The following is a 26,051-nucleotide window of genomic DNA, read 5'->3' on the forward strand; positions in this document are numbered from 1 at the left end:
TTTACAATTACTAGAAAGGTAGTGAAAATGTTTGTGAGCTGGTGCTAAGCTAAAGACATTATTGTCTATAGCAAAACTGGAGTCATCCGCTCTAGTAATTTTCCCCTTCCCCCACTTTTCATTTTTCATTTTGTTTATCATCGTCCCATTCAATTTCTTGATATTAGGTGAATATTTTAAAAATGGAGGATGGAATATGATTGATCTTCCACTCCATGAAAAAGAACTTAGTAGGAGTCCTATAATCCCCCCACCCTTGTGTACTTCGGGCAGTTCATGACATCATCAGCATAAAGTTCTCTTTATAAATTATCATGTGACTATTAAATATTGCAGGGTTGAGCTCCACTCACACATTTATAATGGAGGAGATCACAGCTCATTCTCCTAACTGTATACTTGTGGTCTGTAACTTATTTAGGTGAATACGGAAGGAACTAACAATTAAACTGTCCTCCCAGCAGGCAGAAATGGCATAGCCTTTACCTAATACATCATGGGACTGAAGAGAAAGTGAAAACAAAAAATCTCAACACCAAGGTGATGCTTGATGAAGCATCAGACAGGCTGCAATACACAGCGGAGACCTCCAGAATGTGACGTGGGCAGAGATGGAAAAATGTGTTTTCTCCAGAGTAATGCATATTATAAATGTAGTGTAAATATTTTATTACAAAATAATGCAATGAAGTAGAGCTAGAAAACTGTCTTATATGTTTTGCACCACATTTCTGAGGTATTTTAGACATGTTGAAAAAAGTGTCTGAAAGCGTCTAAGTGTGCCAAAAAATGGTGCCACATTTATTATTCCGCATTAGCCACCATGATAAATCTGATGCCTTTTAAGGGCTCAGTCACTCGGTCGGCGATTTGCGTGTATTTCTGCGCGGAAAAACGTCCGCACTAATCCGCATGACCACCTCCATTGCCTCCCATATGTTCTTTCTTTGGCAGGTGCAGATTTTTGGTCGCACCTGCGATGCGGTTTTTTTTTCCGCGCGGATCTCCGCTCGTCTGACTGAGCCCTAAGACTGTCTATTCAAAGTTTGCACTGTCTATTAGTCAGTATTAGTAAATCTTTCCTCTTGATTTCTGCCCAAAAACACCTTCAAAAAAGTTTTATCCAGTGATAAATGGAGCTCCATATTTTGCGGAATAAGACTTAACATGTAACATTTGTTACCATTGCGCAAGTCCTGCATTACCGCGGGTCACTTACCACAAAACTACATAGTTATCTGTGCTCTTCAGAATCCAACTCCAACATATGGGATGTCTAATATTGTTGTGCTCGTTCAGTGGGAGTCTATAACCTGATTAGTTCTCTGGTTTTATTGGCTCCGTCAACAGTTCTGTTTTCTTTCTTTAGCAATGAAACGCATACATCAGCATCTGTTCCATTTCCGAGAACTGCCTTTGTCCAGCCTGACTCAATCATCCAGTCAGTAGATAAAAAATTGTTGTTTCTACTAATAATCAGAAAATTCTGCGCTTATTTTATGTACTTTATTTAGAAAGTGTCCCTATGAAGAGTTATGTCCCATTTAGACAAGACAGTGGTCTAAACAACTGCATGAGCGCTGATGTCACCGCTAAGGTCGTTAGCGCTCGTGCAGCACGTTTAGACAGACTGAGACCACCGCTGGATTGCGGGCTTCTCATTGGCTTCTTGCTCAGCGCTGAGCAGAGAGAATTCCGTGATACAGCAATGTTTTTTGGAAGTCAGTGATAAGGAGAAGTGAATAAACAGGAAACAATTTTTGGCAATTACACGGGACGATTATCGCTCAGTTTCATTCTTTTGAATAAATCTTGAGTGATAATCGTTCCATGTAAATGGCTCATTACTATGTGTCACTATGAATGGAAGGGCTTATTCACACGAGCATATATCGGCCGGTGTTTTCACGGTCGGCTGATATACGCTACCATGTGATGCACGGGCTCGGCGTATATGCCATCAGGTGGAGGAAGACAGCGTAGCTTTGCGGATTTTGATGTAGATTTACTCAGCGATGTGTGATCATACCCTTTGGCCAGAATCGCAGTGAAAATTCTGCAGCATTTAGGGCGGCTTCATAGGAGCGTAAACACAAAAATGCTCACTCCCACGCAATGTAGTGAAAGTGTTCTTTACACATATGCCTGCGCAAAAGCGCTCATTGACATGGGCAGGGTAATCAACCCTGGCCTGATTTAAATGGCTATCAAGCCAAATTAGCTGCCAGTGTTTGTGGGTATTTGCAGTGTTTTGTGTATTCCTGCGTATACATATGTTGTTTTTTTCATGCAAGTAAAAAAACTGTGAGAATGAACCCATCAAGAATAATGGGTTCTATACTCTGTGCAATGCGGGCGCATATTTTGCGCCGGACGTATCTTAATGCTTTTTTGTTTTTAAACTCGTACACTAGCGCAGAGTTTGAATATATATTTTTTTTAAACCCTGTTCATGCTAATATGCTCTGCAGCAGCGAGCGTGTTACCACATGCACTCATCTGTTTAAGCCTTTAAGGCTCTTTTACAAGCAAAGATAATCTTTCAAACGACTGAAAAATTGAAAGATTTAGCAATGTATTTGCATAAAGTGTTAATGGCTTTAATGGCCATTAACACTTTATCATCTTCATTTGCATGTAAAATGACCTCCAGGGGTTGTTTTAGAGCCCAGAGTGTGTTTAAACACATACACGGCTGTGCAAACAGCTGCCACACATTCCATTGCTCTCCTTGTGGCTGCTGACACATTCCATTGTTCTCTTAGCGGCTAGTATAAACCTGCTATGGGGAAAATATCCTGCAGTTTATTGAAAGATGAGCAAAATGCATTCAAATGGAATGTATCTGCTCAGTCTTTCAGCGGCTGAACGATGGATTTTATGTGAACTAAAATTCATCATTTAAACGAAAACTGCGCGATGCCCATATTTACATGTAACGATTATCGCTTATTTTCGACCATTTGGACGAATTTTGAGTGATTAATCTTTGTGTGTAAACAGGCCTTTAGAGTTATGCTTTACAGTAGCCCCATGGGCCATTCACTCAATAGACAGGAGGGACCCATTGACTTGTATGGGAGACTGCTATAGACATGCTCTATGACCGATGCAGAGGTCATTTTGCAGGGAGGGGGTGTAAATAGTCCCAGCTTATACCTATTGTGAATGCTGAATCCTGTGTTGTCTACATATAGCTGTCACCACTTAGTGTAATCCTGTCTGTGATGTTAATGGGAAGACTGCTGAAAAGTTCCTTTTCCCAAGATCAGGAGGTATCAGACTATTAGGCTGGGTTCACACAGGCCGGATTTGCCGCGGCAATTCCGTGCGGAATTTCGGAAATGCACAATTTTAGGATTGTGACCAAAAATGTAAACATTAAAAACACAAAAAAAATTCTTAAAAGATATATTTAGGACACAATATAATCCTATTTAAGCTAATATTATAATATATTCTGGTGCCGGTTTTGAAAGTCAGGAAAAATTCCTAAATAATATTACAACCTCCTTATGATTTGAAGCACCATGCAAGCATAAATTTGAACACCAGGGGGCAGCAAAACTGCGCTATTTTGCTTAGTGTATCTGCATAGAAGAAATTGCTGTATTTTCCCCCAAATAACTGTATAGAACTTGGTTTTTGTTACAATTACATATGGTGCCATTGTTTGCTATGTGCATGAATCCTAACCATACCATAATGTATGAGAAACTGTGTATGTGTGGGCGTAAGGACATGTATATTCTGTATGCGCTAGGGTATAGGTACAAGACATTGTATTGCGTAGTTGTTTCTATAGGTAACCAAGCACGCAATCATTTGTGGTAACTACCTGAATACTGAAAAAACAGATGTGATGATCGTTTCTATGTAAAAGCCCAGAAACGATCACCACTGGACGACCCGTTGGGCATCTGCACCCAGAAGGTCGTCCCATTTAAAAAAGTCCTAAAAAGAACCAAGGTAACCTATTGTGCTGGCAACTGCTGATGGGTGAAGATGGGCAGAATAAGTGTCGTATTGCACCAGCTGTATAGGTGTTATGATGCTGGGATGCCGCATTCTTTCTGCAATAGTATATTATTCCCACTTTGTTTCTGCTGTGGGTACCCCAATATGTCCATACTAATATACAGTTCCTGCATATAATAGCGAACACTTGCGGTGCTTGACAATGCGTACTGCACTGATTTTTCATACAAGTCGCAGTGCTCAGTTCAGTGCCATAGGTTGCCTATATACACAGTATATACTGCATTTCGAAGTACTGTGTTGTTTCTCACCAAATAAAGCCCAGCAGAACCCACATAATACCATACTTTACCCTCTTAGCACTAAACTAAACAGTGCTCAGACAGGGATGTACTCTAAACAGATAGACAGTGCTTCTACTACATTATATTGCCCACAGGCATCCCTGCGAGAGAGTGATGCCGCCCTCTGCTGGCAGCAGTCAGTAAAGTTTGGGTGGTCAGAACTGTATACATGATCTGGGGCGTAACTAAAAGCTCAGGGGCCCAGGTGCAAAAGTTCAGCTGGGCCCCCCTCCCTTCTTCTGTACCCATACCCAGAGTCGTAACTTGAAGATTCAGCGCCCCAATGCAAAATCTGTAACAGGGCCCCCAACTATAATGCTTTATTCATAATACTGGGCTCTCTACATGGAGAAGAAAGACCTTATGGGCCCCCTAAGGGTCCTGGGCCCGGGTGCAACTGCATCCCCTGCATCCTCTATAGTTACACCCCTGTACATGATGAAGGGGATGGAGGGACACAGGAAGTATGTATTATGGCCAGGTCACATTTGTGTTTCGGGGCTTCCTGTCTCATCTTTCATCTTTGGAGCAGAGAAATGGAATTAAAACTGAAATAAATTTTTCCATTTTTTATGCATTAATTTGAATGAGTTTTCAAAAAAACCCCACAAAACTGGATGCTTTCAGTTTGCTTTTGTTCAGTTAGTTGTAGTTCTTTTATTATTGGAACAAATAGCACAGCAGACTATATATAGGCACTAGAGATGAGCGAGCGTACTCGCTAAGGTTAACTACTCGAGCGAGTAGTGCCTTAGCCAAGTATCTAGCTGCTCGTCTCTAAAGAATCGGGGGCCGGCGGCAGGCGGGGAGCGGCAGGGGAGAGCAGGGAGGAATAGAGGGAAGATCCCTCTCCCCCCCCCCCCCCGCTCCCCCTGCTCACTGCCGCAACTCATCTGTTACCCTCGCCGGCACCCGAATCTTTAGACACGAGCGGGCAGATACTCGACTAAGGCACTAATCGCTCGAGTAGTTAGCCTTAGCGAGTACACTTGCTCATCTTTAATAGGCACATATTGGCATATAATGCGCCTATGCAGAGGGTGCCAACATGCCAAGTCCGACTTGACGTACATTTCTGGCATAATTCTACATAAATGTGTGGGTCCCCCTATGTTTTCATTGAAATGCCTCTTTATAATAAGGGAGCCTGTCAGTACCGACAAGCCCTTTAAGTGTTATACATTTGATGTACGGATCTGTGGGCCCTCCATAGTGAGAGACGTGCTTTTCTAGTCAAGCTTAACTTTGATTAGTGGACACAAGTCCTGAGAGAGCTCCACCCCTCCCCGTCATCTATCATCCACCAAATAGGCTATGGGTTCTCTGAAGGCCCACTTAAGGTCCATTTACACAGGACGAATGTTGGGCAAACAGTGCCCGACACTCATCCCTGTTTTTCCTCACTCCCATGCTCCTGCACGGGAGCTAGCAGAGCTGTCTCGCTCACGGAGCAGCCAGCAGGGGGGCGGGGCAGTGCAGGAGATTTCTCTCCTCTCGCTTCCCCGTCCCCCTCCATTGAGATAACACAGTGACCGTTTACTACTGAACGGCCGCTGTTTAAACTGAACATGAGAAAACCGTAAGAGGCAGCAATATTTTTGCAAGAAAAAAACATCACTGACGCTAAGACATCTCATGAGCGATTTTCTCGTGACGATATCGCAATCACTAGTGTGAAGAAGCCCTAATAGCTATTACCTGTCGGTGTTAGTTAGGGATTAGTAGCATTCTTTACATAGCGTGTGCATGTGTCTGGCTCATTCGACCACAAGCAGTTACATATAAATAACGATTACATTTTATAAGACTTGTCCCTATCAGACTGTGAAACAACTATTATTCATCTCCTTGGTTCTGTATGTTCTGCATATATTGGCTGGAGAAGTACGGGGCCATGAAAATGCTTTGTGTTTCCTCAGTTTTATGCTGTTCCTTTTTTCTACTTTAACGTTCATTTAATCTCCAACACCTCTTCTTTATACATTGCAAAGTTTGAGACTATATGCAATTCTTCCAGTAAAAAGTTTTTCTGGAACATTGATATCACATCAGTGGGGGTTCGATTCCTGATACGCCCGCTGATTAGGTTGTGAAGGAGCCATGGTGCTCCACTGATCGCCGCAGCCTCTTCATTGTATACTAGGCACAGCGCTGTACATTGTCTAATGGCTGTGCCTGGTATTGAAACTCAATCTCATTCACTTGAGTGGGACTGAGCTGCAGGAAAGCCAGGTGACTAATGAATGTAACATCATAGACCAAGGAAAAGTCCACAATGCTCTTCCAATAGCCAATGAGGGGAGAAGGGTTAGGAGTTTATCCCCACTGATCTGATATTAAAATTTCCTAAAGAAGTCAATGGAAGCTGTGCCTGCAGTACCAAACCGAACCATTGCAATACAGAGAGCGCTATCTGCTTCCGGTGCTGTCTATACTGACAGTGGGCTCAGCAAACCGTTAATCGTCGGGGATCCCGAGCAGCGAAACCCTGACAATTAATAGTAAAAGTGCCAAAAGTCCCAGTCATTAATGTTCTATACGTAAGCACCTTATTCATTTTCTGAGTGAGGTTACAGTCTGTCTACTTCCAGGTCCTCATGAAAATGTCTCTACTCATGTCCCCCCGGTTGGACTAGCCCACCCTAAGGATACTTCAGTGGACCAAGTCTCTGATACTGTAATGGACCCCAATTATACATGGACCCCAAAGGACCAGTAGAAGACAATCTCATTTGGCGCTGACATTGGAGCCAGTTACTCTGCTCTATTTGCTATGGGTTGATCACAAATAACTTATTTGATGTCTTGTACATACAATGAAAGAACAGGGATAAAGATGACATAAAAGTGACCCTCCAATCCAAAAGCGAAGATGGCCACATCGGCTTCTCTGCCTGATGCACACTGTGCACAAGTATGCATCATTAGTCTAAGACCTATACACCTGCTTTGATTGACCGGGCGAGCAGCACTGGCCAGTCACATCAGCATGTAGGGTCGTAGACTACTGATGAATATTAATACACAGTGTACATCAGGTGGTCAGAGAAGTGGTTCGGCCAACTTTGTTTCTCAAGGACCGGAGGGTTGCTTGAAGTGAGCCTTATATATTTGTATTGATGGCTTATATCTGGTGGGCCCAAGGAACGCCAGTCCAATGCTGCTTGTGCCCGTGTCTATTATTGCAACAGGGAAATTGTGTAAATTTACATTGGCGTCCATATCTTATCTAACATACATTGTAGCAGTTAGGATATGCAGACTAAAGTGGATGGAGAGTTGGAAGATTTCTGAAAACTAGTGCAAAAGAAAAGTGGAGTCCGGCCTCCAGACTCAGACATGAGCTGCAGTGAATGGCGCATCCTCTCATCTCTATTCATGTATTACATTGCTGCATATTTGCGTTAGTTCCCCCGCAGTGCTACAAGGAGTAGTGTAATGTGTGAAATAGTGAAATGTGTTCCACTGGATGAATCATTTTTGCCATTTACAGTAATTGCTCTTCTCCTTAATTCTCTTTGATCACAATGCAAGGACTTTTCTTGTTAACATCGTAGTTTGCCATCCTTTTCCCAGAAGACGGGCATAAGTAAGCAAAAGTAAACCTAACGTGATGCCATTACTGCTCATTACCAGAAAGTTTGTATAAAAATACCCATCCTGAGTAATGTTCTGTCGTCTGTTCGGTTCATTTAAAAGAAACAACGTAAAATCCTTGAGATGACATATGCAAATCCAAGTAAATCACATGGATAGATAAACTATCTGATTCCTCATCCAATCTTGAGAGTCATAGAATGGTAGAGTTGGAAGGAACCTCCAGGGTCATCGGGTCCAACCCCATGCTCAGTGCAGGATCACTAAATCATCCCAGACAGATGTCTGTCCAGCATCCATGCTAATCAGTGAACACCCTGGGCGACACCATGTACATCTACATACATGCCAGTAATGCTCATCAGTGAACACCCCGGGGGATGCCATGTACCTCCACATACATGACGTTAATGCTGAGCAGTGAATACCCTCGGGGAACACCATGTGTATCCACATACATGATGGTAATGCTCAGCAGTGAACACCCTGGGGGACGCCATGTACATCCACATACATGCCGGTAATGCTCATCAGTAAACACCCCGGGGAACGCCATGTACATCCACATACATGCTGGTAATGCTCAGTGGTGAACAACCTCTGGGATGCCATGTACATCCACATACATGCTGGTAATGATCATCAGTGAACACCCTGGAGGACACCATGTACACCCACATACATGCCGGTAATGCTCATCAGTGAACATTCCGGGAGATGCCATGTACATCCACATACATGCTGGTAATGCTCAGTGGTGAACAACCTCTGGGATGCCATGTACATCAACATACATGCTGGTAATGATCATCAGTGAACACCCTGGAGGACACCATGTACATCCACATACATGCCGGTAATGCTCATCAGGGAACATCCCGGGTGACGCCATGTACATCCACATATATGGCGTTAATGCTGAGCAGTGAACATCCTCGGGGAACGCCATGTACATCCACATATATGACAGTAATGCTCATGAGTGAACACCCTAGGGGATGCCATTTACATCCACATACACGCCAGTAATGCTCTTGACGATTAAATTAAATGATGTAATAACTAATTGATGTAATGAATTAATGTAAGGCTACGTTAACACATAACAGTGTGGATTTTCTGCAGCAAAAAATCTGTACCAAAATCCGCATCAAATTCCAAGCATTTGTATACTATTTTGGTTTGCAGTTTGCAATGCTTTTTCGGCTGCCGTAGGTTGGCTTTATTACCGCGGGCGTATCCCGCAACACTCGTGGGCATGAGCCCTTAACTTCAGTATAAAATTCCGTTGACCTGCAGCCACCACCAGGGGGAGCTCACTGCATACAGATATATATCTTACAATGAGCTATTGAAATTCATACACAATAAGCTCAACCTAGTGGTGGCTTCAGGTACTGGGAAAGCTGAATGACATCCTCTATCAGAGTATTATTAATGACCATATTAGCTTCAGGTTATATTCACATGGGTGATTGTGAATTTGATCCGTAAAAATCTATCTGATTTTTTTTTGTGTGCGTTTTACATGCACGTATAAAAAAATTGCTTCCTAGCTTTGTAAAAAAAAAAAAACTACATAAATTTGGTATCGTAATAATAGTACTGCCGCGTAGAGTAAAGTTATCAAGTGATTTTTTGCAGTTGCAGTGTGTACACATCCTAAAATGGCGGAATTTATCTTTTTTTCCATTGCACTCCACTTTTATTATATTATATATTTTTAAAGTTTTTCAGTACATTATACAGTACTATTGAAAAATACAACTCGTCCCACAAAAAGACAAGCCCTCAGACATCTATGGCGATTGTTAAATAAAAGGGTTCTAGTTCCCTCTATGTTTACAGGCAGATTAGTTGCCCCATGGGGATGACTGATCGTTAACATGATCGATGCTCCTCATACAGCTGTCACTGATTGGCTGCCTGTCTCCCTGCTTACATGGGAATACATTCAGCCAAGCAACAGGCATTTTTATGCTTGTATAAATGAGCCTATCAGCCCATATTCTGGGCAAACGAACATTCGGAGGAACCCTCGGTCCCGATAATCCGCCTGTGTAAAAGGACCATTAATTGATAAGACTTGTTAGAGAATATCATGGGAATTGGTGAGCCATGCTGATTCTCAGGGAAAAAAGTTGTAATTTTTGTTTCTTCCCAAAATAAGTTGCCCAAAATATCCAATAAATCTCTAAGGATACTACAAGGCTTTTTGTCACAGCTCCCTGTCCACCAACCACCACAATGTTATCTTTTGCCGGTTTTTGATGTGTCAGAAGATGGAAATACATCTTAAAAGGGTTGCCCACCTTTTACTGCAATTAGAAGGGTCATCCAAACATAAGCTGATCATAGAGTATTTCCTAGCGGGGAACACCAGCAATTATATCTGATATGCAGTTAACACCAACAGCATATGCTTAATACTCCTGCACTGCCTCCACAGGGAATATGAAGCATTGCATGGCGCCCATCAAAATCAACATGTCATCTGTGTAATACACTGTTGTGCTAGGTCCTCCAAAGAGAGAGATGCTCTTTGAAGACCCTCTCTGTTCCAGCCTCCAGCAAACCCAGGCAGGTTCTGGGACCCATTGAGCCTGGGAGGGCCTACTCAGGGGCGAGATTGATGCAGTCTTCATTTTTTTAAATCGATTGTATCCCTGTCTTTAAGACATAGATACATTTGAATCTGACAGTGCCACTGCAGGAACCCAAATGCTTCCTGTCCCATCACTTGGCGCCTTCTCCGTCATGCAAGCAGCGTGGTGATGTTTTTGTGCAGGACCCTAGCCAAAAGAGGTCAAGGCAAAAGATAGAGGACATTGTGGAAGCATGTTCAAGGAGAGGGTGTTTGTTATTTTATTGCAGGGGCACAGTCAGGCCTTACCAATTGCTCAGGGGGGACAATGGAGCCTACTGATTGTTTAAGGGGCACAGTGGATACGAATAGCTCAGGGGACACAGTAGAGCCTTACTACTTGTTCAGGGGACACAGTGGGTACAAATTGCTTAAGGGACACAGTAGAGCCTTACTACTTGCTCAGGGGGCACAGTGGGTACGAATTGCTCAGGTGCCACAGTAGAGCCTTACTAATTGCTCAGGGAGCACAGTGGGTACTTACTAATTGCTCAGTGGCCATAGTGGAGGCCTAAACTAAGTGCTATGGAGACACAATAGGTGCTTACTAATTGCCCAGGGGGCACAGTGGGGCTTATAAATGACTTATGTGGCCCACTATGATTCTTTAGCCCTGGCTCTAGCTTGTTGATGTGGGTCCTGAACAAGAATAGAGTATATGAAAATGGGTTTTCTAAATCAGTCAGCCCCATTACCAATCACTTACCGCAGAATCAAGACAAGGAGCTAGTTAATGCTACAGTACCATGAGTGCAAACGTCTATATAAATCTCCTAAATCCACCAATTTACCATTATCCCATGTATATTATACATAATATCTCTGAGTGATTTTCACCATTGCACGTTTTAATCGCCGTAGCCTGTTCTTTACATGATCAGCGAGCCAAGTCCACATTCTCCATAGGTCACGCAGACCGGTACATGCCTATTAGACGTTGCAATATCTCATACACTTTGTATTCTCTGCTTTTCTAAGAGACACTTATGATGGATAATAATTACCAAGGAAGAGAAATTGCACATTCACAATGATAAATGCTTTCATCATACTGGTGTCTTACTACAAGCAGCTGCTTGGAGGAACTTACGGAATTCCAGCTGTTTAGCCCCAGTTCCTCAGTAAGGATGGGCAGGGCTTGTGGGATTGTGAAAACAGTTCGAGCGCTGGTCGGGCAGGCAATAATGTAGAGCACAGCTGTACACAGCATCACTGGGATATATACAAGCTGGGTGCCTGGATTATAGGGGAGCAGACGAAGCTGCCGAATACAGGAAAAGCCCAGGAAAATGATATGAGGAAGGGGTATGCTGCCAAGGTACTGTTCATTGTCCCCTCTTGTTACTGGGGCGGTGTATATATTCAGTGGGTAGAATCAGGTATAGTCCTAACTCCTATTATCCATCAAATGACAGGAGTTGTAGTTGAGGGGTATCAATGCAGTATGTTGTCAGGAAGCTATCTGAAGGACCATAAGTCCCAGCATGTCATAACATGCTGTTTTCATGTAAGTTTACAGCAAAAAAGTTCTAACTGAAACAACACAACGGGATCTTATTATTTACAGATGCAGCAGAGCTGACTATGTCATTGAACTGTTCCCTTTGTGCGTCATCACGTTGATTTATAGTTTAACGACAGTAAAGTCTTAATAAGCCGCTGAGCTCTGCTTTTGTAATATTCTTGAAAGCCGTCTTTGAGAGGAGATCTCAGGGAGAGATATGTGGGGTTGTAAAGATGACAGGGATAGGGTATATATACGTAGAAAATGTATGTATTAGACTACGGAGCGTCTAAACTCATTATGTTTACCTGCAGTATGCTGGACAATGACAGATAATACGGTGGCATATGACCATTAGTTGTGGCAAATGGTAAACTTGGTTCTGCTACATAGACAAACTTAGTTTTGCTGTATTTGTACCTGAAGTTCTAATGTTGCAGTGTTGATGTATCATTATGTATGATGATAGTATTGATTTTCTGGGATTATACTTCTCACTTGCTGGATGTTGGTCTCGGGTAGCTTCATTGCAGTAGAAATAGTGATAAAACAGGATGCATGTGTATGTAAAAGGTGCTGGTAGCACGAAAGGGGTAAGACCTGAGTGTTTGGAACATAGTTATGAAAAGTTTCTATAGAGGAAAACTTTTCATAACTTTTCTAACTATGTTACAGAAAACGTATAGCAGAATCCCAGCTGTGAGACGGCTCTGCGCTGTTTTGCTCTTACCAAATGTGGTGTTGCAATGTATTTGTTGTACATGACTCGCTATGTCTCTCAATATAAGACTGTTAAGGAAATGTAGCTTTCTATAAGCATTAGCTTGTTTCTGAGAAGTGACAAACAACTATAGTATCTCAGTAGATTCACTCTGCGGAGGCAAGACCCTTTAATTTATGACCCATTTTCAGTTAAATGGTACGTCTACCTTTCACATTTTATATATAGATTTAAGTTACATAAAAAGTTGTATAAGTTTGTAAATACTTCACATGACTAATCTGGTATTGATTCTAAGTATTAGACTCTACTATAGCCCAGAGCTGAATTCATAATTCTGCTGCTTGCTATTGGGAACAAGATACAGAAGAAGAAAACAAGAGGATCCAAGACGCTGCTGGATGAGATCCTCATCCTGACCTTAACTTGTCATCAGACCCTAACAGTATACTGGGACAGATTTATAGGCGGATTCCTTATATTTGTAATGCTCTGGTCATCTCTGGAGCTACGGTGCAGAGCCAACAAAAAATCCCAGGTGAAATCCCGGATAGCGTAATGGAAGCTGGATGGACCCATTATAGTCAATGGAATCCATCTGGTGCTGTTGGGTTTTGTAATAGGACAGATCCTTTTGCTACAGGGTTTCCGGTTTTTCTTACCTATGACGAATCAGAAGAATGGAGACCTGAATGCAGATGAGAACAGAGCTGTTTAAAGGGGTATTCCAGGACTTAAAAAAGAAAAATTCTATAGATAACCAACAGTCATTAGTACATGATCAGCTGATTCCTGTAGCCACTATTGCTGTGGTCAGCTCAAGAGGCAGAGAGTGCTGACCATACTGCAGTGGCTTAGGTTGATATTGCAGGCACAGCTCTCATGGAATTCGATAGGACCCACAACTGTAGTACCCAATGGGCTACTACATTATGATCAGCGCCTCCTACTTCCTGCGCTGACCACAGTGACAGCGGCCATTGTAATCAGCCAATCGGTGGAGATTCAAGTGAAAAATCCCTGACGATCTTATATGACCTGTTAGACATAAATAGAAAAAAATCCAAGAATACCCCTTTTTAGGGTGCTTTTAGATTGGCTGAATTATTCCGCATTCTTCACTTAGATTCCGTACCTCACAGCTGTGACTTCTTGCAGAAATGGAAATGGTGCCAATCAGGGCGGGACGTGCCATATTTAGTATATGGCATTCACATTTAAACAGGCGTGCCCTTCAGTGCCAGCTGACGTACAATACCATGAACTCCCTATACATGACCTTTCTATAATCGTGGACATACACGTAAAGTAATTTAGAAGAAAGAAAAATTGAAAGGCTCATTAAAAAGTCCAACGTTTCGTCTTGAGACACCTTGAAACGCCTACATGTCAGTCCGCACAGCTTTTCAAGATCAGGCTGAAATGGAAAATCTTAGAAGTCATCGCTGCCTTGAGTTAAATATTTATTCTACGAAATGATAGGAGATAAAGACTAATTGTGTTCTTCTAGTCTATCTGCCTTTGAACAGGCCAGAAGCTGAAAAAAAAATTGGCTGTTAACTGACGGGAAAAATCCCAGTGTTATTACCCAATATGGATGACAAAACATTGTAGCCTGTGTGGGAAAGTGGATCGTATCCAATGTCTGGAATCGTTTATCTTCTGCTAAAGTCATAAGGATGACTGCTTTATGTATTTCACTGAAATTCCTACTGATTACTTGTATTTACTTGTGATCTGGGAAAGGAGCAAGTACACGCAGAATTGGAAATGAAAGGATAAACATTGCACTTTGTAATAACCGCAAGAGGAAAGAGAAATTAACGTCCTAAACGATGGCAAATGAGTTAAGTATGTTTAGTTTGTAGAAATGACTGCTCTACTGGCTGGGCGCAGACAGTAAAAACGAAATACTAAAGGGGCTGTTCTTCGTTATTGGTTTACGCTGATATTGTAATGATAGGAGTGATCTTAACAGTAGAATTCCAGAATTAAATGCGGTTATGCAGTGTCTTCCCAATGGAGCATAACCTACCGGACCCTGAATGTCTAAGGCCTCTTTCACATGGGCGATGTGCATGATCGCGAAAAAGCCGCAATTGAGTTGCAACTCGTTCATTTACACAGCCGGGCCTAGCGTAAATACGCCGCAGCCTGGAATTCCTTCGGTCGAGTTAAATCCTCAAAATGACTTCTAATGGCTCAATAGAACCAGCTGACATGTTTTAACAGCGCTGGCCTTGGCTAAACCTCCTCCCGTGTATCCGCACGTGAATTTAGCCCTATTCAATGAGTAAATCTGCGTGTGAAATTCCCGATAGAATTCGCATCAAACAGTGACATGACACTTCAAATCCACATACGGAAAAATCCACATCGTATAGACTAGAGTGCCGATTCCCATTGAATTGAATGGGGTGTGGATTTTTTGTGGAATTTGATGCGCAATCTGCACAGACTCAGTGGCGGGTGCCACGGTAAAAATGTGCTGTGTAAACATACCCTAGCACATGAAAGTAATAGCACACCGTGCCAGGACCTTAAGGATGGCTTCACACATGGCATTTTTTCGAAAACGAACTCGCAGGTTTTGATACATTTTTTTGAGCCAAAGCCAGAAGTGGATTAAACAAGAATGAGAACAATAAAGGAAGCACTTGAACTTTTCCTTCCTGCTGGATTCACTTCTTGCTTTGGCTCAGACTGCATCAAAAACTGCAAGTGCGTTTTGCAAAAAAGAAAAAAGAAAGTCCGCACGGCAATTCTGCCCGCAGCTCCTAATCCCAGGATTAGCCAGCAAAGTGGACGAGATTTTGCAAAAATCTCGTCCACACACTGCGGCCAAGCCACACGAAAACTGACATGCAGTGCGGAATTCTATTCCGCAGCATGTCAATTCTTTTCTCGTTTTTGCAGCGGCCCCTCTCTGTGGGGAGAAAAAGCTGCAGCGAAATGCCAACGGCAAAACCGCTCCAAAACCCGCGGCTAAAGGCCATGGATTTTGATGCTGCACTTTTTCTGCCGAAATCTTGCGTTTTTTCGGCAAGGCCATTCCATGAGAATTTCGTCTTGTGTGACCCCAACCTTAGGCTCATTTAAACGATCGCTATTTTAGCACTGCTATAGGTTCCTATGGGAGCGTTCAAATGGACGATTGTTATACCCGCTGAATCATCGCGTCTCACAAAGAAAGGACATGCGAGTGCAAACTCGCATGTCGACTCTGAGGTGTGCGCAAAGATAGGACATGTCCTATCTTTGCTGCATGCTTTCCATAGGCTTCTATGGGAGCCTTGAAAGCACACAGCCCGAACCTAGGATTGTGTGAACGGGCTACTTCATGGAGCTTGAAGTAGCCCATTCACGCGATCTTTTCAGCACTATAGCAGCGCTGTTTTCTCGAATCATCGTTCATCAGTCATTCCATCTAAAAAGCGACCGTTCAGATGCTCACACACTTTCCCTGGCTTTTTCAGACTCCCCTGGCAGACCAACCATGGACTAAATGAGAAAATGCTGAAAAAAATGTCAGCTATTATCTTTGCGTGTAAATGGACATCGCCTGAAAGCAAACCTCTCATTTGCTCATTCCAACGATTAATTGCTCCATGTAAAAGGACCCTAAGCTGCCCATGCAAAGGCAATGTAAAGGGAATCTGTTACCAGGGAAGGTTTTATAAAAATTTGTTTATTTCTACAAAATACTATTTTAATCCTGTTCATATCTAGACACAGAGAAACTTCCCCAAACACAAGAAAAGAGGAAGCAAACAATTACATAGATTATCTTCCTCAAAGTACTGTGCACATTTCACAACATTTCCCATCACACTAGTCTGCGCCGTCCCTCTATATACATTCTTCTAAGGGCTCAATCACACAGGCGCCGATGCGCCAGTGTTTCTGCAGAATAAGACCGCTGCTCTGCCGGTGCGGACGACTCTCCGCACAGGCTGACAGATAGAACACATGGCCAGCAATGGAGCCGGTCATGCAGAGAGACATCCGCACCCGGTGCGGCCGTCTTATCGTGCATTGGCGCCCGTGTGACTGAGCCCTAAGGGTGGTTTCACATGGACATATGCGTTTTTGCATGTGCCTCAGTGCAACATATTTATGCATGAACAAGGCATTTTGCAGTTGTATTAGTGCATTTTGCATCAATCACACTATTCTTGGTGAGTCGGCATACTGTACTCTCCGCATCGATACACAAGAAAACCCCACAAAGTGGGGAATGCATGAAATCCTGGCCCTGGCCTCGTTGGAAGTCGCTCAGATTGCTGGATTTTCCATCTAACATGGATTCAAGCTGAAACAGATTCATAGAAAACATACTCATTTTCTTTCTAGGTTGCATACTCGTTTTCTTTCTTCGGGTCACATGTCTGATCTCCATACAAGAATGCTCCAATCATTAAAGGACAGATGTCTGTAATTAAGTGGCCATTCAGTGTATAGTGATCACACAAATTTAAAGTGGTTCTCCTATACAACTCTTATACATATGGCCTATGTGTGCACAAGGATGTTATAAGAGGAGGTCTCCCACTCAGGACACCCTTTAATGAATCGGTACGGAGATTCACGAACAAGCAGCAGCTTTTGCTCTGGCAGACTTGGGCCATCCATTTGTTCCATGGACGGCCATTAGTCTGAATGGCTACCACATAATACAAGGCCACTGCAGGGGATAGATCTGACTGGCTGTGGCGTACTCCAGCAACAATAGTTGCTTGCGAGGATCTTGAGAACCATCTACCAGAGTAGACTGGACCCTCCCTGGGCTTCTACTACATTGTTTCTTTCCCACAAATAGTTGGCCCGATTGATTAGAAGATATATTGACATAAAAGTACACAAGGTGGAAGAATGCCCTTTGCTATCATACCACAATTTAAAGTAATGTAACCCTTTCCAATCCACTGTCTGACGTCTGAAGACATTATGATTTAAGGCTGTACAGCTCCAATGTTGGAAGACGTCCGTCGGGGTTCTCTTACTGTATATTGCCAGCCTCTCTGCTGTCGGAGCCTATCCAACATGTCACCTCATGCAGTACTGGCTTTAGCCAGCATATAGCGCAGTTGTGTAACGGCAGAAAAAGAGTAAGCCTCCTGGGAAAACCAGGATACAAATTGGATTGGAAAGGGTTAACACCTTTTTGATGTTTAGAGCGTACAGTAGGTTGTCTTCAAGCAGTACATAAACATTTCTATAGAAATGGCGTTCATGTTAGAATTTGTTGGATGATGCCAGAGAGTAATGAGAGTCTATGAGCACATTTAAAGTATGCGCCCGAAAAGCAAATGCAGAGGAAGCGCATTGTAAAAGACGTTTAATGTGTACCCACTTTTTTATACATTGGTTAGACTATAAATAAAAAAAAGAAAAGTCTTGTTATTTGTATAGCGCCAACTTATTCCACAGTTCTTTCAAGAGTACCAAACTGGGCACTCATTTTACTGAGCTCAGAAAGATGGAGGGCTGAGTCGACCTTGAGCCGGCTACATGAACCATGTGGGGATTGAACTTGCAACCTTCAAGTTGTGAGCGAGCGCTTAGGACTGCATTTCTGCTGCCTTAGCACTCTGCACCACACAGGCGCAGATGTAGACTTCAAGGGAATGTATCACATGCATTTATTATACTGCCATACATTCTCTTTTCTGTTTTTATTTTCTGACTGTCAATGTTTTACTTCATGCTCCGTACATAATAATGAGGGCAGCCATCTTGCCTCAGTTAGTAGCAGCCATGTGGACTATAGCGAATCAGTATTTGGAGATGACATACTTATTGATTTCTATGGAGCAGTGTTGTGGGCATGCTCTATGATCAGTGCAAAGGTTGTTGTACAGCAAGGGGCAGGAGGTGGGCTGTGACCATCACCTATTGTGAATGGTGGATCCTATGTTATTTATATATATGTGTTACCTGTCAGTGCAATCCTGCCTGTGATAATAATAAAATGATTGCTGAAAAATATCCCCTACAGAGCAGGAATTATCAACCTATTATTAGATTTAGTGCCCAGAGTGAAAACTGCAAGACTTCAGTATTTATCTTTAAATATACTTGATGACATGGAAAATTATAAAAGAACATTTCCATAAATTCAAAAAAAATGTATCATAAAATTTGGTTTAAATAGAGCATTTTCTGACAATGCATTCCCTTCAAGGAAGTAAAAGTGGATCTGTCAGCTTTTCCTGTCTAAATGTGTGTAGAGGGAGAGCTGTCAATTACTGCATATGGGCAATAGAAGCTGATCTCACAGGTTTTCTCTGTGATCCTGGCAGCATTTATATAGCTTTTTACATGAAACTACTGAATCACATCATAACAAAATCAATATATCTCTGATTTCAGGAACTCCTCCTCTATCCTATGCCGTGTCAGATAGGCTAACATAGTCTGGGGTACCAATGCAGGTCTTAAGGGTAAATTCAAACATAGTGGATTTGGTGCAGATTTTGGTGTGGATTTTTCCACTTCTGAAAATCCACAGCAAATCCATTACATGTGAAGGCATCTTAATGGGGATTTCTAGGAATACATATTGATGGCAGTGATTAGGCAGTCTATATGCAAGCCGCAGAATGTAGCAGAGCTGCAATACCAAGCGCACAGGTACAGACACATATAAAGATGAGCAACTGTGCACGGATAAATAGGGAATTGAGCGCTGGTGCCTTTTTATTCTATTGATTGGTGGTGGTTCCAAGAGTGGGACGCCCACCAATCACATATTAAGGGTGCCTACCCACTTGCGATTTTTTTTCCTGTGATGTTTTGCGTTTTTTCTCAAGAGCAATTAGTATAGAATGTGTTCTTGTCCATCTGGGTTTTTTTTTCCGTTTCGTGGTTTTTTTTCACATAGGAACTGTCAGTTGCATATGTGTCCTTATTTTTCTCTTAATGCACCCATGATTGTCAATGGAGGGCTGCAAAAAACGCACAAAAAACGCCGTGAAAAACGCACAAAAAACACGCGAAAACGCCGCGTTTTTCACGTGCGAAAATCGGCAACGCAAGTGGGTAGACGCCCTAAAGCCTTATAAGCTATTAATGTATATTCTTGGTAAACCTCTTTAATTTAGTTATGTGAATATATAATTGTGTGTCTGATTTGTAAAACGACTACGTAGTGTTAAATGGGTTTTCCAGGAGCAAAACTATTGGTGACCTATGCTCAGGATAGTTCACCAATAGCAAATCAAATGGGGTCCACGTCTAAAGACCCCAACTGTTTAGCTGGTGACATCCTACTAAGGACAGCCGAAACTGTCAAAATGCCATCCATAGTGCAGTGGCCTAGCTTGGCATTGCAGCTCCTATTGCAGTGAATTGGAGAAAGATGCAATACCAAACAGGGCCACTGCGTTACGGACAGAGCTGACAGTCTATAGGAGAGTGTCAGTAGTTGATCGGTGGGGCCCTGAATAGCGGACCCCCACTAATAGGTCACCAATAGTTTTGCTCCTGGAAAACTCCTTTAATTTACTCATTGACTTAAATGTTTGATTGTGGACCTAGATCCACCAACAACCTCATATATATGGAAGACATTCTGTTAAAGTCTGCTGGCAGCAGGAGAATAGAGAGGTTAGGTTTGTTTATTCTGTCCCCATTTTATTGTTTCTGTAGAGATAAGTGGTGCCAAAGGTGTCTGGAAGGCTCTTCGTGTAGCATTAACATTCTGCAGGGTTGAACATACTTGTAATGGGGGAAAGAACATTCTTCTAACTAATAAGTGCTCGTGTTTTCTGCTGCAGACATTAAATTATTTTCAGCTGTACACCCTGTAAAGAACACTAGATAAATGGACATGATAGATATTTTCCAACACACACATTTATTTCAGGAAGAGCGCCCTGAAGTTCACAGAGAATGTCACTTGGAAACTACTCAGGCCTGATTAATACCGTGGAAATATTTAGTATGGGTTGTAAAGCCAAGGTCAGTGAAGTCCAGGGAGAGCTCTTGTCATTTACTGTCAGGCTCCATGTTTATTAATGCAGGCGTCTTATTGTACAGTATTTCAAAAATGTACTGTACATTCACTCACTATAGTAACAAAATATTCCATCGTACGCCAAAAGCAGTTTAGATTTTCATGCTATTACCATCCGTTATGCATACAATGTAGAAATAAAAACTTTAAAAAACTTTTTACTTGTAAGGGCTTATTCACTTGTGTGATTTCCATGTCCGTGTGTGAGTGCACACTGACTCATGGCAGTCAATGGGGTTGGGGCAGCTTCAGACGAGCATATACGCGAATACATACGTTTCAGGGCAACGTATTTGCGCAGTGAATGAAGTTGATTTGCATGTGTACTTTGTACTGTACTTTTTTGCAGACGCATGGCTGGTTTATATGCTAGTTGTTTTTTAATGAATTGGGATCTGGTTTATGGGGACCATTGATTCTCAAACATGCAGGAGGATAGAGCATGTTCTATTTTCTTTTCTTTGCGCGTGCAAAAAATGCCCGTGCTAAATCGGGAAGGGGTAAGGAACCCATTGAAATCAATGGGTTCTGTTCTCTGCATATTGCATGCACAAAAACATGCTGGACAATTATCGTTCAGATTCTTGCTGGATTGTTCAGTGTAAATCTCTGCACGATCTGAACGACGAACGATAATTTGTTTGTCATTGGGAACATGCAGGCATAAAAATCACATGACCATTGACCTGTGTGAACAGGCAGTCTTTCGACTGCCTGTTTATTGTGAATGGACGCAGGTGGGCCGGAATGATCCCTGCCGCACTCCATAACTATATACTGAGTGATCCTGTGTGGAAGTACAATAGTGATTCTTGCTGGGATGAATGTCAAGCACTTCTGCGCCCAATGGTCTACCTGTGTAAAAGGACCATTATAGAGATGTTACATCAAAAGCTACTAAAAAAAAACAATAAACGAATATACATATAGTTGCACAGAACCACTCTGCTGTCTTTGTACATTCCCTGGGGGTCAATGACTGACTGCCACGTTCAAAGACTGAATACAGCGTATAATCATTGTGTTCTAGTAAACCAGGACCTGCTGTGAATCACAGGATCTATGGTACAGGAGCAACAGTGGCATGGCTGGCCTTAGCAACATGCAAACTGAGCAGTTCCACAGAGCACCGGCACCAGGCAAGTGTAGGCTGGGGGCACTCTCTACCCTTAGGGCTGCCTAGGCAGATAATCTGCTTTCTCTGTGCAGCAGCGCCTTGTAGATCTATATGAATCATCCTCCTCCTGGCTCTGCCTCCTCTTCTCTGATGTTCCAAGGCGCAGCCATTAGCTCATTGACGTTCCCCCAACACAGTCACTTAGTTCTGGTATTGTATTTGATATAAGCTTGGTGCTGGGGCTGTATTTATGTTATTAGCTTGGTTCTAGAATTGTATCTATGTACTTATTTTGGTTTGTGCTGTATTTATCTTATGAGTTTGATTCGAGTGCTGCATTTATGTATTAAGCTTGGTACTGGTGCTGTATTTATATTATGAGTTTGGTTCTGCTACTGTATTTATGTTATGAGCTTGGTTCGGGTACAGTATTCATTCACTGAGCTTTCTAGTGTGGATATGCTGCTATCTTGCTACTTTCTGCACAAGTAGAATAGAGGCAGACAGCCTATCAGCGCACTATATATATTGTCTTTTTCTTATGACAGGGGGGGGGACGCCAAAAACATTTCACACAGAGTGCCTTCTAACCTAAGGCCAGGACTCAGCATGAGATTTAATAGGCAAGGATGTGGCTTTTTGTAATGCTTGCCCCTACTCAGTGGATTTTTCGAAACATTGGAAATACCGTTAACTTTTACTAGAATGTATGGATATTCATGCTCTTGATACTGTAATTTACACTACCTATACAAACATTCAGTTGCTGCCAATTCACTCAGCCCATGGGATGTCTCTATTTTCTTTTGTATCAAATGAGACTAAACTTTCAAAATGTACCCAAAGTATTCAATCAGGATGCCAAAAATGTAGGCAAAATCTAAACAGGAGGTTAATATTAAAGCAACCATCATTGAACCCCAAACCCAATAGAGCTGGCGGAATAAATTTTTAGTACATATTGCTCTTACAGTTTTACTGCTTTTTATTTTAGGCATCTGTTTTATATTAAATTCTAGAATATATGTGTTAGATAACATAATATGATGAGGAAGGTCATACTGGGTGTAAAAGCCATTCACACTTCTAAAGTAACTGACCTCTGTGCCTTTACCATGTTGTGTTCTACTAGTAGTTGTATGGTTTACCAGTCCATTAGGAATAATGCCAAATGGGGAATATCCCCTTTGCATCATCATGGATGGTTTCTTTTTTATCCATGCCCACTATCTATCCTTTCTGGCATTAATGGGGTTGTCTGGGAGTATAAAAACATTTGCATAACAGCAGGAAATAAGCTAAAATGAAAAGGTAACGAATACTTAAATCTAACACAGCTCTCATACTGATGAATGGCTAGCCGCTGCTTCCCCTAGATATATTAGATGATTGCTGGTGTTTTCTGTTGGTGGACTGCTCATCACCAACTTCAATTTAGGCCTCATGCCCACAACCAGGTCAGATTCCGCCTGCAAAATATCGCAGAGGAATCAGAACCTGCGCCTCCCAGAGACCCTATACTCACTTCTCCAAATCCACCACGAGTGTCTCGCCTGGTGAACCGATGCACGTGCAGTGCAATACATAACGCAGGACTCCGCAGTGCCCACTGCACAGAATATCATGGGACAGGTGGCTTCTATTAACTGCAATGGAATCCATCCGCACGATTTTCCACACAGAACAGAACATGCTGCGATTTTTTCCCCCTGCGAGCGGAAAATCGCAGTTGATTTCCGCTTGTGGGCAGGGGAGAATCGTTTACTACAGCATGTCTATGGACCGACATTGCTGTGGAATTTGCTGCAGGTGTCTGACCGCGAATTCTGCAGTGATAATCCATCCATGGGCATTTGGCCTTATAAAGAAATAACTTTGCTGAGACTTTCTATTTGATGAAAACAATGAGTAGCTTTAGGGCTCATGTCCACGGGCAAAATATGATTTAGGATCCGCAGCGGATCTCCCGCGCGCGGATCCGCACCCCATAGGGATGCATTGACCACCCGCGGGTAGATAAATACCCGCGGATCGTCAATAAAAGGCATTAAAAAAAAAATGGAGCATGAAAAAATCTGGACCATGCTCCATTTTCGTGCGGGTCTCCCGCGGGGTCGGCTCCCGCGGGCTTCTATTGAAGCCTATGGAAGCCGTCCGGATCCGCGGGAGACCTAAAATAGCAATTTAAAGCATTTACTCACCGCAGCGGACCGCGAAGCTCTTCTCTTCCTCACGGCCGCATCTCCCTTGCTTCGGCTCGGCGGATGTGCCCGGCGCATGCGCGCGGCACGTCGACGACGTGCCGGCGATGTGCCGCCGGCGTAAGAAATCCATCCGCCGGCCGAAAAAGAAGATCCGGCCGTGAGGAAGAGCAGAGCTTCGCCGACCGCTACGGATAGGTAAATGCTTTTAAATTCTTATTTTTAGCGCTCATGTTCGCGGGGCAGGAGGGACCCGCTGCAGATTCTACATGTAGAATCTGCAGCGGATCTGATTTTCCCCGTGGACATGAGGCCTTAGACTCTTCATCTAGGATTTTATGCAGCTTAAAATCCTGAATGATGATTGTTTAGTGTAAACAGCAGCCGTTCAGTACTGAACGCCCGCTACGTTAAGGCAATGGAGAGGGGAGAGGGAACGTGAGGAGAGAAATCTCGCTGTGAAGCAACGATACTCACTTCCTGTGCAAAAGCCCATGAGCGGGTACTTGCAGGGACGAGTGTCGAGCATCATTTGCCCAACACTCGTCCCGTGTAAATGGGACTTTAGGAATCTACTTTATCTATGTATCACAGCTTGCTTAAGGATTTCCAGCCCTGTTCTTCATATGATCTTCTCATTGCTGATATGATCTCTGAGTTTTATATACAGTTGAAAACAGAGGCATAACTTGAAGCTTCTGGGCCCCATTGAACAATCTGTTACAGGGCCCCCAACTATAATGCTTTATTCATAGTACTGGGCTTACTGTCACGGCTTGTTGGTCACGACAGCGTCATGGCATGGTGGCCTCGACGCAGGCCAAGACTTGTCGCCTTGTTATGCAGGGCAAGGGATAATGCTCCATGGGCAGAGACTGCTGGTGCTGTCTCTCTTTGCTGCGTGATGCATGCTGGATTAGTCATGTCTGGGAGAAGGTTAGAGGTGGGCTTCTCTAATTGCTGTGCTAGTCCTCAGGTCTGGAGAAGCTTTATATTCTCACCCTCCTTGTGCTCATTGCTGCTTATTCAGCTCCATAGAGGAGTATTGGAGTTTGGAGTTCCTCTGTGTTGGGTATACTGCTACGTCCAGATAAATTGCTGCAGTTTACTTTTCAGTTGTATTTCTATTTTCATTCCTGTTTTGCTTTGCTGTTCAGTTCATCTCTCTAGGGGTCTCTCTACGGACCGTCAGCGCCCAGTGATTACTCCGCTTCTAGGCAAGGACCCTTCACCCCTCCCTCCCCACTAGGTTAGGGCCAGACTTCCTTCTACAGTGCATGGTATATTCAACTGCAGTGGTTGTGAACATTGTGAACGTCACCCTGCGTCACCCTTCTCCATATAGTAAGTGTCGCACAGACATGACACTTACTATATAATAATAATAATAATCTTTATTTGTATAGCGCCAACATATTCCGCAGCGCTTACATAGACAGGGGGAATACAGAAAGACAAAAGTACAAAAAATTACAGAACCACGGTTACAATCGTAATCAGTTGGTGGAAACAATAGGGAAGGGTCCTGCTCCAACGAGCTTACATACTACAAGTAATGGGGGGATACAGAAGGTAAAGGGCTGGAGATGTGCACGGTATGGCGGGGTGGAGAGTGAGGGATTCTATACACAAACAATGGTCAGATGTTTGGCCGTGTGACGGCAGAATTGGTATGACTGCAGGAGCGGTTTATGACAGCTAGCAGGGATTGCAGTCAATAGGTCAGGGAGCATGTTATCAGGCAGCGTATAGAGGAGTTTGTTTAGGGTATGCGGTACTATATGGAGAAGAGAGGCCTTATGGGCCCCCTAAGGCTCCTGGGGCCAGGTGCAACCGCATCCCCTATAGTTACGTACCTGGTTGAAAGTGTTTTTCATGAAAAAAGTTATGAACAGTTCAGCCAAAAAAGTTTCTATATAGAGTTCTTA

The 26,051-nt window shown here is 42.9% G+C and overlaps 1 protein-coding gene across 4 annotated transcripts in view; it reads left to right on the forward strand.

The window, feature by feature from the left end:
- STARD13 (StAR related lipid transfer domain containing 13) overlaps positions 1-26,051 on the forward strand; it is a 305,534-nt gene that overhangs the window by 221,627 nt on the left and 57,856 nt on the right. The window contains exon 1 of one of the 4 annotated variants that reach the window (XM_066582896.1): positions 11,728-11,881. The exons of the other annotated variants lie outside the window; for them this stretch is intronic. The gene's annotated coding sequence lies outside the window, so the exon portion shown is untranslated. Of the gene's footprint in view, positions 1-11,727; positions 11,882-26,051 lie in introns of those variants that run through there. 4 annotated transcript variants of the gene reach the window in all.

The sequence above is a fragment of the Eleutherodactylus coqui genome, chromosome 1, assembly GCF_035609145.1.
Source record: "Eleutherodactylus coqui strain aEleCoq1 chromosome 1, aEleCoq1.hap1, whole genome shotgun sequence".
NCBI lineage: Eukaryota > Metazoa > Chordata > Amphibia > Anura > Eleutherodactylidae > Eleutherodactylus > Eleutherodactylus coqui.